This window comes from Acomys russatus, chromosome 5 (genome assembly GCF_903995435.1).
Source record: "Acomys russatus chromosome 5, mAcoRus1.1, whole genome shotgun sequence".
Taxonomy (NCBI): Eukaryota; Metazoa; Chordata; class Mammalia; order Rodentia; family Muridae; genus Acomys; species Acomys russatus.
This window is the reverse complement of record NC_067141.1, coordinates 22,847,691-22,867,045: the sequence shown is the minus strand read 5'-3', so window position 1 is coordinate 22,867,045 and position 19,355 is coordinate 22,847,691. Positions and strand designations below refer to the sequence as shown.

The window sequence follows — 19,355 nt, the reverse complement described above, 5'->3', positions numbered from 1 at the left end:
TTGAGTCCCTGGTTGGCTGGGGAGACCAAGGCTAGACCATGAGGTTACTTAATAAAGATCATCACCAGAGAGTACTGGCAAACCTGGTGACCAGGGAAGAGTTGGTGAGGAGAATCCAAATTAGCGACCTTGCTGAAGCCACTGTAGCCAGACAAGGTCAGTCAAGCGGACAGACAAAAAACTGAGAGTTGGCCACCAATAGGCTGTTGACGCTCTGCGGCAGGATGAGACCCCTGCCCCCATATTCCTGTCAAGTTCACTATACAGGCTGAGTGGTGAGGCGGCTCCAACGTGGCAGGGTGCCGAAGGCACCACCGTTTCATGAAGGGCTCCAGTAGGCTAGGCGACTATAAGTTCTCAACTCCAAGGAAGCTATTTGGGGACAATGCCAGGCCCTGTGTGAGAGATTCCAAAGTGGGAGTTGTGGTGAGGTTGTCTTTGGAGAATTTCAGGACTGGTGCGGGTGCGGGGTGAGGCAAACGTGCGCTGGAACGATCCAGGGTGGAGGTGGGCCCTCCAGGGCCCCCAGCGGGGCCTTTGCACTGATTGGCTGACAGAGGAGGGGCGGGAATTCTGGGCGGAGCCACCCCAGTTAGAAAAAGCCCGGGCTTCGGGGCCCGAAGTACCGGGTGCGGGAGGGGGGGGGGGGGGGGGGGTTAGCGGGGAAACTGGGGAAGATGGGGGTGCAGGAGGAGAGTGGTGTGGGGCCGAGGAGCACCTCGGCATCTGGAGTCTGGCAGGAGTGGTGAAGGACAGAGGGGCTAGCTCAGGCAGAGCAGAGGCAATAGGACCTGGGAGCCTGGGAGGAGCATGGTGTGGCTCCCAGGCATCGCAGAGGCTGGAAGACATCGGTGTAGAGCTGAGGGGCCTGAGCTAGGGTTGGAGAGGAATGGGGAGCCAGGCATTCATCCCGGTCACTTTTGGTTACAGGACGTGGCGGCTGGTCGGATAAAGGGGAGCTGCTGGGAAGGGTTCGACCCCAGACCTGGGCAGTGGAGGTGTAGCTGGCAGCGGTGGGCAGGTGAGGACCGCCTTCTGCGGGGCAGGTGAGTCTCCTTCTTCTCTCTGGGCTTCGCTGAACTGACCTTCTAAAAGAAGGTTTAGAGAGCGAGGCCCGTGAGAAGAAGCGGCTGGCCTCCCAGCAGAGTGGCACAGGAGAGGTAGGACAGTTAGCAAAGGAGACATCGTCTTGGGGGGAGCCGAGACAGAAGAAGGCTGGGGGGGGCCATTGGCCACCCCAGGGTGGAAAGAGCATTTAGAGGGAAGTTAGAAGAGGGTGCAGGGCTGCTAGTAAAGATTGAGGCTGCTGACTCCAGGGAGGTGATAGGGGTCCTTGGAGACAGTGGCAGAGACCATGGGATCCAACAAGATTGGAAGAATTCCAGGCTAGGGTCAAACAGGGCAGGGTGGGGTCTGAAGACAGAGAAGGGTCCCCAGCCGCCACCACATCCCACCCACCGTAATTCATTTAGAAGCAGGTTCAAGAGTGGCTCTGGCGGGACCTTCTGAGACCTTTGCCAGAGCTTTGAAGGCCGGAGAGCGGGAAAGAAAGGCAGTGCGCGGGCAACATAGTAGGGCGTCACCAGGAAGGGAATGGGGGCTGCAGGTGTTGGACTCCAGGGGGATTTCACAGCAAGGAGGCTGCAGTGGGTCCAGCCTGCAGACACACTATTCCCACGTGGCACTGCGGCCCAGGGACTGGCGCGGAAAGGGCCCACAGTGGACTTGGTGCACTGTATGCCCTAACCGCTCAGCCCCTGGGTCTGGCATGACAGACAGAACATTTCCAGGGGAGTCAAGGGCACAGGATGAAGCCAGACAAGGCGAGGCAGGCGAGGCAGAATGGGTGAGCTTTCTAAGGAGGGAGGTTGGGGTGCAGGTAGAGCGAGGCAAAACATCTGGGGTGTTGAGCTAGCGAGGCACTGGCCTCCAGAGTCCGTGGCCAAGGAGGGCTTTGCGGGCGGCGACGGAGCAGTGATCGGTGCCTCTGAGAGCTTGGATTGGAGACTTGGGTAAGTGATCATCCCGCCTGTGGTTACCCAGTCTTCTCCCACCCAAGTCCACTTAACTCATGTCTTCTTTTCTCCCCACAGCCCGTCTCTAACAAAGGTGGACGTGCCCACCAGCCACTGAAGGCCAGGATGGCAGGTGTGGTCAACATGATAGAAAGACATGACATGGTCCGGTGTGATGGAGAGGACAGAAGGACAGTCATCCAGCCTTCCTGGTAATCATACTCCCTGTCACAGGGACAGCCCACCCAACCATCTAGATGCCCACTCACTCATCCCAGATTCTGTCCTTTGCAGAACACCATAGGCTGGCACCGTGGGACACTGCCACAGAAGCCGTCTGTTCTTTTACTTTTCCCAAAGAGCTAACACATCTCTGCTGCTCTCTGGATCCTCCTCCCCCTACCTTGAACCCTCAAGATGAAAGGTGAGGACTCTTCTGTCCCATTCAGGTGGGGCATGGCAGGCTGCCAAGCCCAGAGGCCTCATTTTCTCTCCCCCAACCCCAACCACAGAAATGGTGCTACCCAGCTCATGTCTGGGCCTTTGAATCCGGGGACTTCTTTAAGTCCGTCTAGTTCTGAATCAAGAATACACTGCGCTCAGAACCACTACACTACTTTCCTCAGGAATCGGCTCGAAAGGTGAGCCAGAGCACCCTTCTGGAAGCTTGCCAAGCCCACCTCCCCCCTCTTGGCCCCTACCCATTTGTCTTTTTTCTCTTTGCAGGTGAAGCTGAAGGAACAGACGGTGTCAACACCTTGAAAAAGCAGACCCACAGCACCCACCCACCCCTGAGAATCCATCTTCATGGCCAACTCTGCCTCACCTGGGAGACCACCGCCCCACTTCATCCCGGAGTCAAGCCTCTAGCCCGGGATGCACCATCATCTCCCTCCTGCCTTTTTCTTCTTCATCCTTTCCTATAAGCTATATTTCTTTCCTTTTGTTTTTTCTTTGCTTGAGAGACTCAAAGCATCCGTGACTCTGTTTCCCCTATTTACCCCTTTTGAATTTGCACTAAGTCGATTGCACTGGTTTGGAGTCCCGGACATAGCCTTGTGTCTCTCCGTGTGAATGTATACAGCGGGTGTGCAGGCCCCTTTGGCTACGCTGCCCCAGTGCCTACCTATCATCCACTTCTGTCTGGGCAACTGGGTGTGGCCGCGTGCTTGAGGCCTCGCCTCCCCCTCGCCTAGTCTGGAAGCAGTCCCATCATAAAGTGTTCAACATGCCCTACTTCATCCTTTGCCCCTCCCCACCAGGGCCTCACCAGAGGTCCTGGCTCCATCAATAAATACAGTTACAGTCATTGGTCTCAGGGACTTGAATTGAATCATGATGCGACTCACTTGGGGGGAGTTGAGGGGAGGGGGGAAGAAATGAGGGAAGGGGGTGATAAACAGGATGAAGGATACAGCACCCAGAATGAGGGTGATTGTGGAATGAGAGATCCTCTAGGACGGAATGAGGAATAATAGAAGGGGCTTATGAATAAATTGGATTGGGGCATTGGGATGAGATGGCACACTGGGAGGAGGCTCATGAGATGCCAAGAAGTTACGATACGGAAGAGGACTATGAATATGAGATGGTCCCTGAGGAATGGGCAGAGAGGTAGATGCTACAAGTGGAGAATGGCAGAATGCCATGCAGAGACAGAGGCGGCACTATGGAATGGATCCCTAAAGATGGGGGAAGGGGAGGGGGCACCCTTAGCAATGAGAGAGATGGTGGGCCTAACCAGAAACCTCTGGATTCTACACTACTGTCCAGTCCCGCCTGGATGACTCCGTGGGTCCTCCCACTAGTCACAAGCTCTGAGGCATAACATAGCTTGTAAAGTGAATCTGACATGGAGGGGAGCTCATAAAGGCTAGGCAGCCATATTTGAGGCTGGGTAGGCTACAGCCACGTGAAGAGGCCCAGAGGCAATGCTGGACCTCTCTCTTTCCTGCTTGGAGCATGCTGATCTCTGGGATGGTGCCCAGGTAGATGCATGCAGTGGTACCATCCCTTTGCTATCTGCCACGGCCATAGTAGAAAGACAGGGGCATACGCAGGTCTCAGTGCGGCTATAGCATAGAGTACAGGATATGGTGGTTACCCAAGGAGGTTAGGGAGGTCTGAGGGAAAGGCAGGGAGATAGAGGGCTGTCACTGGGGTCTTGTTTCCTAGGGTGCAAGCCTGACACCCGTGGGTTTGTGCTTTAGTGTCCTCACAGAGAAGGCAACTGACCTCTCTGTCTTCAGGCCTCCCCCTCCCCCAGCCCCAGTGCTTACAACACTCAAGAAAATCTCCTCCAGCTGACAAAGACCAGACAGGACTGACTGTCAGGAACACCCACCCATTCCGCCCCATACCCTCCCTGGGCAGTGGGCCAGCTCCTCCCCACCCCGACCACATGCCTGGTCTCTCTTCTGGACCCTCCACAACCCTTTTCCTCATCATCTTTTTGCCCTCAAATTTTCTGGAAAGGGGACCTTCGTGGTCTTCCTGTGCAGGAACACAATGGTTAGGCACCCACTGAGCGTAACTACATGAGAGCGTCATTCTGATCGCCCCATTCCATACAGGATTTCAAAAACTGCTAGTCAGATCATGCCCATCTTCCTGACACCATTAGAAGTTACTTTCCAAAGTGGCAAAGTAGCTGTCTATTACTTGTCATGGATTGGGTGTATCTGCAGCCTTTATGACAAACATCTGACCATCTAACTCTGCAAAAGCCAGGCTCAGAAGATGAAAGCTGCCTTATAAGAGATGTTGCCTAGACTAGCTGATAGGCACTACTGGTAGCCCAGGGGATGGATATTGAATACTGGGGTAGGGGCACCCAAGAAGGTCTAGAGTCTGTCTAGAGACACAGAAATAGAATCACAGAATGAAAAAGGGGGTTCAGGAATAACACGAGCTACTTCCTCTGGGCCCCGCTTTCTTGATCACTTAGAGAGGCTGGCATGCTATAAGTTGAGTTTCACCTAGGCTTTCAGGTGCATGCAGGGTGCTGGAATCACACATCCCCCATGTTGGGGTTCTACGCAGAAGACGCTAAGACAGATTTGGGGAGATGAGGGTGCCAGCGTGGCAAGGGAGGAACTGTTTTTTTTTCTGTCTTCTTTCACTGGTTCACAGTGGATGCCTCGACGCACCACTCCTGTAAATGTCACAGATGGTGAGGGTGCCACAGGGCAGGGCCTAGCCTGGGTTTATCTACACCTCCTTAATTTGATGCAGAGGGTTCTGAAGCTGGTGCCTGGAATCAGTACCCAAGAGCTTCCCGCAGAAAACTGGGTGGATGTGGGGGGGGGACAGGACCGCAAGTTGCAGACTGGTGGGGGCTAGATGCCCCCAAGTCACCAGAGCTCTGCAAACAGGTGTGCCTATGGGGCTTGGGCCTCAAGAGCCTCGCCCAGGGGTGGGGGCTGGGAAAACAGAGGTGGCCCAGCCCCCCAGCTCCCCCAACCCCCAGCCAGCACAGCCCTTCCATCAGCCCACGTTTGGAATGTGTTTACCTTTAGCCCAACCCGATTTCCTGCTTTTTAGAAAAGGGGCTTAGAGAGGGTTGCTAGACAGGCTCCAAGCCTGCCACCCAAAGGCACTTTCAACCACCCCCCTCCCCGTGCTGAGAAGCTAACAGGGGCTTGAATTTCATCCCCAAACCCCAGCCAGGGTGGGTAGTGGGGAGGGCGGGGAGGGGCTGGCTGCTCCTTGCTGCACAGTCTGGGAGGAGATGTTTCAAATCTTCATGGGGCCCAGGGCCCCCAGCACAACCCCCACCCTGCAGGCACAGAGCTACAGGGTCCTCACACACCCAACCCCCCTCCCCGGCTATGTTTCAGTGACAAGTTTAGGTTGGACAAAGACTGAAGTAACCCATTAGTAAGAGACCTTATTACATGTGGCGTTGTGGCCACAGTAATAGCTCAAGGTTTGTCCTTGGAGACCCATGTGCTGTGCGTTAGTATGTCTGTGTGTCTAAGGGTCACATGGCCTCACCTATCCCCGGTCTACGTGGTAGGACCTGTGTGCAGACCACTCAGCCGGCGGCTATTGCTAAGGCTGAGGCTAAGGTCTTGCCCTTTTGGGGGGATTTCTGTGGGAATGTATGTGATCAAGGTCTCCAGGAAAGTGCAGCTTTGAGTCTGGCTGTGTTGGGCGTCTGTGGTTTCACGTCTCAGGTTGAACTGAGTAACCCAAGAACATGTTTCAGCCAGGAATCACGGACATGGGGGAGGGACAGCAGTCAGGATATTTGCTATCCCACTGAGTAGAAAACATTCCAATACTGTGCAGGGAAGGAGGCCTTTTAGGCCCTGGGGGCTGCGGGTCTCACTTCAGCGCACCCTGCAGAATCTCAAACATGGTATATGGGACTGCAGAGGTTGGTCTCTACTACCTAAACTGCAAGAGGAGGCTCTCCTTTCCAGAAAAGCTCCAAGGCTGGGAGTCCAGTATAAAGATTTATGTTGTCCTCTTCAGCCATGCAGACCAGCACCAGACCAGAACCAGAGGCTGGGCTCAAAGATGGTCTTTCGCCGTCTGGGATGATCCCAGCCTCTCCACATTAGACTTGTCTTTTGTGTGTGGCTATGCATGTGTGTGTGTGTGTGTGTGTGTATGTGTGTATGTGTGTGTCTGCCTGCCTGTGTGCTTGTGTGCCTGTGTATTGTATGTGTACGTGAGTACATGTGTGCGTGCATGTGTGCATGTGCGTGTGTACGCGTGTGTGTGCTCACGTGCACATATGTGCCCCATGAGGACTAGGGCCTTCTCTAAGATTGTGTGGATCTCCAGAAAAGGAACAGAAAGTTCTGGAAGGAGCCGTTGTCAGCTCTGGCCTCCTCTCTCCTTTCTCTTCTCTCCTTTCTCCTCTCTCCTCTCCTCTCCTCTCCCCTCCTCCCCCTCTCCTGGTGACATTGTTGGCCCCTTTCCAGGGCTGAGGGGAGCCGGCGGGGGCCCTTCCTGGAAGCCCACCTGCAAAGGCTTGCTGGGAAGGGGCCTGCTCTCCCTCAGGCTCCCACCCGCCCGCAGCCGTTTCCTGGAAGCAGTCACTGTGGGTATTCTGTTCCTTGTCAGCGTGAGCCTGCAAATAAAGCAGACACTGTGCTCCTTGTCCGTAGGGAGCCCAGCTCCATCACCCCACACCTGGCAAGACAGCGGGGCGGGCAGCCCGGGCCGTGGGGAGCAGTGTGAGGCGGGGGCTGGACCCATAAACAAGCACAGGCGCCAAGTACGGGAGGCTCCTACCCCAACCCTCTGTGTGACACCTCTGCGATGAGCCACATGCCAAGCCTCCAAATAGGTGCAAGAAGGAGGTCCCCAAGGAAGGGAGACCATGCAGACCCCAGGGAGAGGCTGGCAGCAGGTCCATGGAGAGGTCAGCCCTGGGCCTCAAGGCTTTGCAGATGTCTTTTACCTGAATGGGAGGTCTCGGGGACCTGGGGTTACATGAGAGAGGCATGACAGTAAGGGAGAGAGGGGGCTTGGTGCATTTACCTTGAGCGAGGGAAAGAGGCCGTGTAGAGTTAGAGAGCCAGAGTCAGGGCTTTGTGGACACCCCATCTGGGAGAAGGGGTTAGATGATAAAGCCTGGACTCTAATCCTTCTGGGGGGATGAAAGGAAGGATAGTGAGAGGCCCAAGAATAGGACAACCTCCCCAAGCATGTTAAGAGCACTTGACAGGGTGTACAGCCTGGACTGAGGGAGAGCACACATCAGGTCTCCAGGCTATATGCCAGGGCCTGGTGAGAGATGGAAGAAGCAGACTCCCGGGAGTGACCATGGGGTGCAGTCCTGACTAGGTAGGGGCCACAGAGAACAAGAGAGTGACCAGTAGGGTTGTGGTGCCCACTGTTAGGCTCTGGGGTCCAGGCATGTGAGGAAAAATAGGCTTGGGACCTGAGTCTGGGAGGGCTTGGGGTAGTGCTGTGAGGGATGGGGCCTAGGGGAGCAGTGGGGCCCCATGAAAGGCTGGGAAAGACTGGTTTATTCAGGTGGCATTCGGGTTGTGCGCATGTGTGGAGGAGCCCATGGGACCAAGGGAGGTGTACACAGAGCCCTCAACAGGCTCACCATTGGCTGCTGGTGACTTCACTCCTGTGTCAACACCACCATGTCTGCAGCCTCCCGGCTGGCCAGGGTTTATGGAGCGGGACGCGGCCCCGCCTGGGCCCCCATCTCACTCAGCCCACACACTGGCCCACTGTTTAGGGTCTTGGGGGTGGAGACTGCACCATAGCATCCTGGTGCCTCCTGCTCTTTCACCCACCTCTGAGGTCTTAGGACAGTTCTTCCCCTCCAGGCATCCGTGGCCAGAGGGTGTGCAGCCTCTCCCTCCCACTCCCTCAGGAAAGGAGCTTGAGGTCCTGGGGCCATAGAGGCCTGCAATCTGTGCCTATGGTTATGGAGTCAAAAGTACAGCACTGAGCAGATGTTGGGTTGGGAGAAAACCTTAAAGGGACTCCAGGGTCTCTCTCATACGGTGCCAGCCTTGCAGACCTCCCTTCTCTGACTCTATGTTCTTGCAGGGTAGCCACTGGTCAGAGAATAACCAGAAAAACCACTGTGATGATGACCCCTGCCCACCTGGCCTTGTCATTCTGCTTAGAGCAGGATGTACTTCCTGGGCAGTTAGAAGGACCTTTCGGGTGACCAGAACCCTGCTTATCCATCCTAGAGACTAAGAGCCCTACCCAACCCCAGCTACTGGGAGGAGTTGAAGTTCTTTATTCCCAGTGTCCATTTGGATAATGGTGGAGGCCACAGTCCTAAAAGTGGTGGCCAACACCAGGAGCATGTCCCCCACACAGAGCTAGTAGCCCAGGACAGCTGAACAGTCTAGCTTCACCTTTGTAAGCTATACCACCACTGCTACCACCATCCTGGAAGCTTTCTGTTGGGGGTTCTGGTTTGCTGCACCTTTCCCAAGAGTCTTCTGGGACCAGGGTGGGATGAGTCAGCCTGGCCAAGAAGCCCTGGCCTACCTAGGACACTTTCATAGGGAGGTACAGGTACACTGGGGCGCCCCGAAGAGCAGTGAGGTCCTAGAGCAGCCCCACTAGCTCAGGAGCAAGAGAGATGGGAAGGAGAAGATTAGGGTTCCCTCTGTCCTGCCTCCTCCATGGTTCCATGTCCAGCAAGCCATACCCCAGAGCCCTTAAAGCGCCTCAACACATTTGACTGGGGGCCAGAATGGAAAGGCAAAAATGGAGAGGAGCAATGAGGGTGAAAGGCATGGAGGGAGACGTAGCTGGCATGACAAACTGGGAGGGAGAGCCCTCTGGGAACAACAGATCGACCAACTGTCACTAAATCCCAACACCCATTGGCTGGTTTCCCTATAAGCAGGTCTTGGGTACAACTCCTGTTCTTCTTTCATATCCCTCCCCCTCCCCGCCCTGTGGAGTGGTCTCTATTCGTGAGAACTGTAACTTGGTTCTGCCCTGCCACAAACCCCTCCCCTCGCCAGAGGCAGCATTGTCCCCTACTAGAGGGTGAATGGCCTCCCTCTCCCTCGGGTCGTGGGGCAGAGTACATGTGTGCCAAGAGGGGCCCCCATGGGCCACGTGGCTGTTTGCAGTTCATGAGAAGCAGCTGAGATAAAAAGCTGTTTTCCCAGTGGGCATGGAGCCAGAGGGGGGCTGAGGGGGGCCGTGGGAGTCAAGGCCAGGCTATAGGGCTTTATGCAACCTTGAGCTCCCCCTCCTATGTGTTTGTACCTGCTGAGCGGGGGCTGTGCAGCTGCAGAACAGTCCCCGCACGAAGCTGTCAGCTCCACTAGCTCCCTGGACTTTCCCTGGGTGCCTGAGAGTCCCAGATATTATCCTGCCCCAGTATGAGGTTCCATCATCCAACCACCTAACTATGACTGTATGTGACCTGTCATTTGGTGGGCATAGACCTGGCCAAGGGACTAACAACCTATACAGGATCGGGGGGGGGGGGGGGGGACGGGCATCAGAGATACATGGGCCAAAACCTGGCAGATGTGGACAGAGCCAAGATAATAAGATTACAGTTTTACATTATGCTCAAGTCAAGGGTAGATGCTCATAGAGGTGTCTTGGGAACTGGTGAAAGTTTAAACTGGGACTTCAAACCTTCTACCCTCACCTGCTTGGGTAGATCTCAGGATAACCTCATTGGGTAACAAAAGGCTATGGGCCTGGGAGAAGTCCCCCATCTCCATCCACCTGGCCTCAGTAGGCATGGAAGGGTAGTGCCCCAAGAGAGCAGTCCTCCAAGATTTCTTACCCAGCTGGGAGTACTCCCAGCTCATCTCAGTGAGGCTTCTGTCGGGAGCCTAGGTGGGTCCTAGAGAGAGACTGGCAAGCAGGGCCTTGCCCGCCAATCTCTGAGTATGATCAATGGGTCTGTCCCTCGGGGGAGTTGGCTTTGAGTACTCCTGTGAAACTAGGAGTCCATGTGCCCCCTTCATAGAGGCCCGTGAGTCCGTGAACACATGCTGGGTCTATATTTGAGGCACTCCTCTCCATGGCCAGGGCCTCCCTGAGGTCTTAAGAAGGGTGCATGCTCACTCACATCTGTCAGATGGGATCTCTGAGCACTTCCAAACCCCAATCTGGGTATATCACTGAATATCTCAGAAATGGGTCTCCTGGAATATTCAGCATGCTGGTGGCTAGTGCTGCTAACAAGTAGAGGTGTTCCTTATGATTCAGCTTGATGTCCCCACTCATCCTTCTTCCACCAGGGTGGCACTTTCAAAATGGCAGCCGAGTCTATGGGGCTCAGACTCTCATAGCCCTCAGTGGGTGCAGCCAAGGCTCATTAAGTTCATTAAGATGGGGATGGGTAGAAGGACTCTGGAGCCAGGGAAGGGGGATTAGACAGTGGTCACTGTTCTTTAGGACAGTGTCCCCGGTCCATGCAGGAAATTTGCAGAAAATAGGGAAGGGGTGGACAAGGTGCCTCTGGGAAAGTTCCAGAAAAGACTGTATCAGAAAGACCACATGCTTCCCACCAGCCCTTGCCTCCAGTTCATGAACCCTGACAGCCACCAGTGCATGGAGTATGAGCCATGTTTCCTGGTTTTATCTTTCTTTAGCTCCTCAGGGCCTCACCTTCCTACTCCACTAGCACAGGTGTGTTTTTATTTACTTATTTATATATTTTTAGATAGTCTCGTGGACCCAGGCTAGGAGCTGAAGATGACTTTGAGCTCCTAATCCTCCTGCCTCTACCTGCAAATCTGTAGGGATACATCTTGTACATGCTGAGGTAACAGGCATGCACCTCCATATCTGGTTTATGTGGTGATGGGGATTGAATGCAGGTCTTGGTGCATGCTAGGCAAGCATTCTATCAACTGAGTTACATCTTGGTCCTCCTATTTTTACATTTTAAAACTGAGTGTCCAGGCGCAATCAGGCGGCTCCCACAGTGCAGCATGACCTAGTTAACGACTGTTGTCCATGTCGGCAGCCCATGCAGGAAAAGCACAAGCCTGACTTCCATTCCAGACTGGGCATCCTCACTCACAAAAGACTTCCAGAAGGTTACCTGGGGTGCCATGGGTGACAGCACTAGCCAAGGATACCACAGAAACTCTGTAGATGACAACTTAGGGCGTGGCCGCCTTCTGTTCCAGGAAGAGGGTGCTCTGGCTATTGGATTCCCACCACCAGAACACAGAGACAAGGCAAGTTGGCATACGGGACACCGTTGGATAGGCCTCGGATAAAAGAATGTAGATGATAAGTCTGGCATAGCAGCTCTGCCGTGTACCTCATATGAGTTGGCCCTTTCCTCTACGGAAGAGGAAGCCATCTAGAAGCTTGATGGGGCAGCCAAAGGACAGTTCCTGAGGACCAGCTATGGAGCATAGAGAACGGAGGAGGGCCTTTCTAGTAGGTAGAATGGTCCCGCTGCTAGGGTCAGCAAATACCCAGCCCACAGTCCCTCTCTAGTTAGGCAGTGCAAGAGGGACTGAAAAGGACAAAGTCCTAGGACACTGACTACAGAACTCAAACAGGACAAAGGCCCGACCCCCCTGGACAGGCAGTGGGTCATGGTGCAAACTTAGCAGGGCAGGAGTGCCTCTCAGTGTCATGAGTGTGGCCCTACATTGCTGTCCTTGCCATACTCCACAACCTCTCTAGAAAAAGTAACAGGGGATTAGGGGGGGCCTTCTGAGAGCAGTGAGCACCCTCCAGGCCTGGTACCCTCACCGTGGAGAGGAGCCTCACTTTCCCTAGCTCATGAACTCTTTCTGGGGTACCAGGGTTTCAAGGCACTCTTTCAGCTGGCTTCTCAAGTTCTAACTCCAGGGCCCCAATTCCAGACACCCGTCCCTTGTCAGCCTGAGAAAACACAGTCCCACTTCTACTTCTGGGGGCCCTCTGAAAATCAGGGGACAACGGAATTGAGAGTTCCCTCCATTCCTGTCCTGGTAAAGCCAGGGCTAGAACGGGCAAAGGAAGTGCCCCATTGCCAGTCAAGGAAGTGCTCAGCAAGGAGACACTCATTTCCCTCAGAGATACTGAAGCCGGAGAAGAGAAAGGACACACAGAGTGGTGTTGCAGGGCAATACTATCCCAGCTTCCAGATGTTTCTGACAACTTCCATGAAAGCTCCTAGCCCTCAGGCTGCAGGGGTACCCTCCCCAAGTCTACACGCCAATCTCTTGCTCACAAGCCTTCACAAATGCCTCTGGCAGATTCTGAGTGCTGAACACTGGGTAAGGAAAAAAAACAAAAAAACAAAAAACAACAACAAAAAAAACCCAGCTGTGTTGTGAGATGGCTGTGACCATCATGGATCAGACCCACAATGGAATGGGAAGGCTAGGCTGACTTCTGCTGGAGAGGAAACAGAGTCACAGTGCCCTTGAAGAGGACTCAGAGGGCTGGAAGGGTCCATAGTCAAGGTCTCCATATATTTGGAAAGCCTCAGAGTCCAGGCTGCAGGGTTAAAATGGAGGCTGTAAAGCCCTGCACACTCGAGTAGAAAAGAAAATGGGGGGTGGGGGAATGAAGGTTCCAGAGCCCCAAATATGCAGGGAGAGACTGCGGTGTCCAGGAGTGAGTAGAGAAGCAGTGTGGGCTCCTACATCACCCCCAGAAACTCTACGCACCCCTTCTTCTGGAACCAAGGCCCTCTGGACCTAGAGCTGTATCTATAATGACTTATGAGCAAAGTCTTCTTCCTGGAACCCCTGGCCAGGCAAACCAGGCCTTTCTTCTGGTGACAAATGGGGCAGGAGGGGGATGCCCAGCTGTCAGAGCCATCTGGCTGAGGAAGACACTAGCCCAGAGGGTGTGGTGTGGCCTGCTCAGGAAGGTCAGAGGCCATGCTGGCCCGGAAGAGCCTCCAGCCACCTGGGCAATTGTAGTTCGCCCAGTCCCCACCCGCCCCTCTCCACAGGATCAGAGGAAATCACAGCAGTGCAGGCAAAGTGTTTATTTTCAAATGACATTTCTAAGAAAAATGGCCTCCCCCAAACGCTTGACCCTATGCCTGGAATGTGGGGAGACAAACAGCTGTCTTGACTCCCAGGCCCCCATGAAGCCCCTGGTTGGGGGCAGGGACTGTGGGACACCTCCTGGGAATACACCAGCTACAGTGGTCAGGGCACAGGATCCTAGCTCTGGGCTCCATTCCCAGCCTTGCTGTGTCCCCAGCAGGACGCCCACACCCCCATGGCCCTGGGGTCATATGCATGCAGGGACAGCTTGTCTTGACCAGCAGGGCCCAGCACCCCTAGTGTGGAGTTCACAGCATTGGCCTCCAAGCACGCGCCATACCACAGGCTGCCTTAGCGCCGCTGTTCCTGCTGGGCTCCTGGCCACCCAGGCTTGCTCCAGTCCTCTCTCTGAGCTCCCTACTCTGGGAAGCACACAGGGTACCCAAGGCTCAGCCCACAGAAGGGTCCCAAATCCCCTGGCCCATAGTTCCCCCAGGCAGAGACCACAGGCTCTAGGGGGTGAAGATGTTGTTTCATGATCCCATCCTGAGATGATTCTCTACAGCTTGGCCATCAGTGACCCACTGCCTGATCCCCTCCCACTGACTGGGGCTCGGGGGAGATCCTGCTGGGTGGTAGGAGAGTCAGAAAAGCACCCCAAAACTGTCCTGACTGAGCTCGAACCCAAGCCCAGTAGCTGGGCATTTGTTTTGTTTTGTTTTGAATCTTTTCTGCTTCTGCCTTGCCATCCTCTAGTCTTAAAGTACCCGGGGTTCCTAAAAGCTGCCTTTGTGTGCTCATTGTGAGGATGAGTAAGGTGCAGAGGAACCTCGCCTGTTCCTCTCTCAGGGGTCTCCCTCTTAGCTCTCCTGTGAGCAGAGCTCAGGGAGCCACAGGCCAGTCCCTGCTCCAAGAGTAGGGGATATGTCCTAGAGCTCTCATAGCCAGCACTTAGATAGGAGTGGGCTGCAGAGGAGTGGACAAGCTGCTTCTCTGCCCCCCAAGTCCCCCAGCTTCCTGCCTCACAGCCCACAAAGTACTAAAGGCCACAGGTCCCTGGGACATCAAAGGCCCAGGAAGCTCCTTGTGCTGAATTAAGTGTAAATGGGTCCAAGGCATGTGGCCTGCGCCTCCCACAATTACCCCTGCTTGCTGCAGGATGAGACAGTGATGGGGTGAGAGGGAGACATTCAGAAAGGCCAAGTGTGGGGGAACGAAGCATACAAGGACACCCCTTTCTGCCCCCATGAGTAATAGCTGGAGGAATCATACTGGGCAGCAGAGCCGACACAGCTCTTTTTCCTTGTCTAGTTCTGTGGGGCCTGAGTATCAGCCTTCCCACACTGAAGCCCTCTTCAGACGCCCCTAGCACAACCCATCGACAGAATAGGACTCTTGGGGTCTTCGCTTACATCTGAGGGTCCTTACCATATGCCTAGACACAAAGAAGACAGCTGTGAGCCTCTGTAGAGCCCACCAGCGGGGACGTTTCATAGGGCTGCAGGACCCAAACTCAGGATGAGGTGGCAGGAGGAAGAGGCTGTGTGAGAGTTCTAGGGAACCCCAAAGACCAAGGGAAAAAACCCTGACTCTCCTCTAGCCTCAGGGAAAAGGGGGCAAAGCACGCCTACGTGGTAGGCAACAAACATTTCCCAGAGATCTGAGAATGTTCCAGAAGAGTGAGACAACAGTCGGAGGGGGCAGGGGGCTGTGGGGTGGGCAGAGACCTGAGTCCAGTGAGGGTCATGGAACAGACGTCAATGACCGGGAATCCTTATCACCTGGGCCTCTCTCTTTACATACAATGTCCCCTCTGCAAACTTAACAGAGCAGAGGCCAGGCCAAGGGTCAGGGGCCAGTCATGTCCCCTCTGCCGGTTCTGTCAAGCTCTGCTGCCCTCCTGGCCAAAAGCCAGCTCAACATCTGTCCATTTGGTCCCAAGTGAGACAGGCCCCTCTCCCCAGGGATATTTGCATAGTCCTTCATCCTAGGGCACTTGGAGCCTCTGTGCATGATCAGCCCGTCTGGCCCTGGCAGCATGATTTGCGATTTTCTGCCTCCACACTGCTGCTAATTGCCCTAGACCTGGGAAAGATGGGTGGGGGAGGGGGCTGCGTAATCCCATCATCCCCAAGCAGGGTGATCAGGCTGCCAGGAGATGACTCCATTTACCCAACTAACGTCAGCAGAGCCCTGGGCCTGGCTTATCCTTGAGAGGTGTGAGAGGAAGCCACAAGGGGCAGAGATGTATACTGTAGGCAGTGTGGGAAGGAGGGTAGCTTGTGGAATGGGGGAGCTGTCCCAGTCCCTGTGGCCCCTCAGCCCCTTAGAGTAGCTGCTAGGCTTCTTGGAGCCCATGCTTCTTGGTGTTGATAACCACTGTAATCCACCGTGGAGGGCTTAGCTGGTCCAGGGGAGCCAGAGTGGACCTGTCAACTGACTCCAAGAGGCAAAGACAAGCAGCCATTATCCAGGATTCCCAAGGATCCCAAACCCACCAGGGATCAGAGGGACACCCCTAATGTCACCTACTGTCCCCAAAACCATTCCCTTGCAAGAGTCGAGTAAAACTCAGACACCCAGGTCTCACAAAAGTAGGTGACACAGAGGATAGAGCTGGTACCAAAGGTGACTAAGGGGATCACTGGGCGGCTATTGGTTTCCCATTTGAGCCCCATTTTGCAAACTGGGATGAGAAGCCGAGCAAGGAGCCTTGTCTCAGGTCACCTGCAAGGTGTGGCAGATTGTGGGGCTGGAATCTGGCTCAGCAGGGAGTTGAAGGTCTGAGGGGAGACAGTTTGAAGGATGAGGACAGCTGCTTGCCTTCATGGAGAGGCCCCCTTCTCCTGCTGGACACTCTGTCCCCCACCAGCCAAAGCCCACCCAAGACAGCGCTGTGCCCCACTCCTAATCCTCCTGTCTGCTTCCTCCCAAGAGCCCAGGCAATTGAACACATTTTAAAAATTCTCAGGCTGCTGCTATTTCCTCCTCAAATTCCTCCTTGCCCCAGCCACCCCAAATCCAGCCATGGGAAAGAGACAGCGCTGCATCAACACAGACAGCATCTCCAGGCGGGGCTTCATGCAACACAGGGTGGATGGAGCAGCAGCTGGCTGTGCCCAGGCAGCTGTGAGGTGTGGGGGTGCCAGGGAGAAGAGCCCCCGATTACCAGGCCGTCGTGGGAAAGCTGTAAAGGAAAGCTACTCAGAGTCTTTTTTTTTTTTTTTTTTTTTTTTTTTTGCCAGAGGCCCCATTCCACTCTGCCTGGATTTCTGGCCTCCAAGTGCCCCAGGGAGAGGCAGATGGGAGTCCCAGCTGGGGACACTTGTGTCCTCCTAGCTACAGGTTCTGCCAAATATGTCCATCTGCCTGTGCTGGAGTTACCTGGCTCTAGGCATAGGTAACAGTTCATCAGCCCAGGCTTTGCTCAATACATCATTAGGACAGGGTCAGTCCACTCCTAGGAGTCTCTGGGTAGCCTAGTCACCATACAAGTACCCTGCATGTTCTCCAGGAAGGGCTTAGCACGAGAATAATGCCTTCCTGGGCCTGGGCACCAGCTGGCTGCCAGGCCATATCCCTGAGACAAAAGAGGCCTAGTGGGCAGCCCTAGCCACGTGGGCATGAGGAGTGGTGAAGTTGTATGATTCCCAACCCCCATGCTCATGTGTCCAGGAGGACTTTAGAGAGGACATATTCTGGGCTCTGTGAGAAGTGGCCAAGGGGCCACGCGGTGACCGCCTGGAGAGACAAGAAAGGTTTACTGAAGATAACGGGAGGAGGGAGTGGTAGGCGTAGCTACACCCTGGACCCCAACCTCTCCTGGATTCTCTTGGGCGGGCTGGCGTCTCTGGGGTCGCTCCCAGCCAGCCTGTAACTGTGTAACCACTGCCTTATCACTAGATGTAGAAATGCTTACAGCCTGGTGGGCTGTGGGGGCCGGGCTGCCCTCCCTCCTGTGCGCCCGCCCCACATGTCATTATCGGCAAGTGTTCTAGCGGGCTCAGCCTTTGTTCTTCCCACCACCGGCCCAGCCTTGATCCCTAGCTGCCCCTCATGCCTGCTGCCTGCCCTTTGCCCCCTCCTACCCCCACCCCCCTGCTCGCTGCAGCCAGATCGAACCCCCCCACCTCCCCCCACCCCGATCCTTCCTGCCTGAGGCTCTGACATCCTGACAAAGGTGTCCATCTTTGCTTCCCTCTTTCTCTGCTCTATTTCATGACAGAAAGCAGATGACCGGTTCCTTTGCATGCCACAAAGGGACCCTCAAGCAATGCGGCCCAAAGGCCTTCTTAAGCTGGGACCATGGGGCCACCAGATTACTTACTGAACTCTCCCTATAGGCCCGCTCTCTGTGCTTCTGAATTCTAAGTGAGGTTCAGCATTGGCCCTGCCCTGCTCTAGCTTTCCCACATGAAGAACTGGCCCTCATGCACACACACACCCCAAGAAAGGATATTTTTCCCCAGAGACAGGGTTTCTCTGTGTTGCCTTCTGTCCTGGACTCGTAGACCAGGCTGGCCTTGAATTCACATCGATCTGCCTGCCTCTGACTACCGAGTGCTGGGATTAAAGGCATCCGCCACCACGCTCAGCCCCAAGAAAGTATCTTTAACAGGGCCAAACATACTGAGGACACTGGGCCTTTGTGCTCAAGGGGCAGGTAGCCTTTATGCAGCACCACACATTTTCATATCTTGATCTTGCCCAGATGTCCACTGATGGCCGATTTCGGGCTAGATAGCTTCCTCTAGCCAGGAAACTGGAAGCTAGGGCATAGAGGGACCAAGGGTGAGAGGAGAGAGATCATGTCTCCTGGAGGGAGGTGAGGGATCATGGGATACCTAAAGGCCCTGATTCTCCCCAGAGACGACCAGAGAGACACCACTCTCCATGCAGGGACAGAAAGCAGGCCTCTTCTCCTCTGTGCACTCACTCCTTCATATTGTGCTGTGGGCAGGCCTTTTGCTTTCTTGTGGTCTGACTAGGCCCAACAAGTACACAGCTTAGCAGTAACAGACATGAGTACATATAGGCAGTGTCTAAGTGCTTGATCTTCCTTCCCTGGCTACAGCTCCAAGGCCTCCCAGCTTGCTTACTCTCCTCTCAGGTAGAGTGGATGCAGAGGTCCTGGGTGGTGAAGGAACTGGGCGTCATCTCACTTCTCAGGCAGGGAGCACTACATGGACCGAGGGCCAGGAGAGGCAGGGCAAAGGCCCAGGTCCAGCAGAACCTAGGGCCATGACCTGGAGACTGAACAGCAGAGTAGGCCCTGCAACCTGACCCAGCCCTGCCCTGGGTCCCACCTGCTGGCCAGGGTCCCTGCACAGCTCTGACAGCTGAAGAGTCACACCTTCCCAACTCTGGTTGTCATTAACTGCTCCTGGCGGGAGGTGGAGGGGTGGAGGCTTGGCCCGGCAGCCAGCAAGGATCGTGGCTCACGTGGGGCCACCTGGACCTCATTATTCTTAAGTGGTCCAGTCTGACTTTGGGGAGAGAGGAGTGAGGGCTGCCCCACCCCCACACTTCAGCCCACATACTGGGGCCTTCCGCCATGATGGAGAACTGAACACGAAAAGAAATCCATGGAGTGCTCGGCCCCAAAAGAAATGGTCTGAAGCATTTTGCTGGGCAGGGGCTGAGCAAGTCAAAAGGAGTTTGGAGCTGAGGTGAGATGTCTGGCTTTGTTCCTTCCCTGTCACTTAAGGTTCCCCTGTCCTTTCCAAAGGTGACCTAGCATGTTTAAGAACAAAGCCTCCATCATCACCTGTTAGTGACAAGTAAGAAGGGTTTAGAGCATTTTTCCCCACAGGACCACCTAGGAAAGATCCCCTCCCCCCGATGAACCCCTGTCCACAAGCAGAAGGATGCTCTAACCAGTGATGGGCCTGGGATGGTACAAGGGGGACAGCAA

The 19,355-nt window shown here is 54.9% G+C and overlaps 1 long non-coding RNA gene across 1 annotated transcript; it reads left to right on the top strand.

The window, feature by feature from the left end:
- Positions 1 to 666: 666 nt before the first annotated feature.
- On the top strand, positions 667 to 3,324 carry LOC127189115 (uncharacterized). The gene is made up of 5 exons (XR_007830632.1): positions 667 to 2,012; positions 2,094 to 2,227; positions 2,310 to 2,439; positions 2,528 to 2,656; positions 2,742 to 3,324. It is a non-coding gene; the product is annotated as an uncharacterized LOC127189115 (long non-coding RNA).
- The last annotated feature ends 16,031 nt before the right edge of the window (positions 3,325 to 19,355 follow it).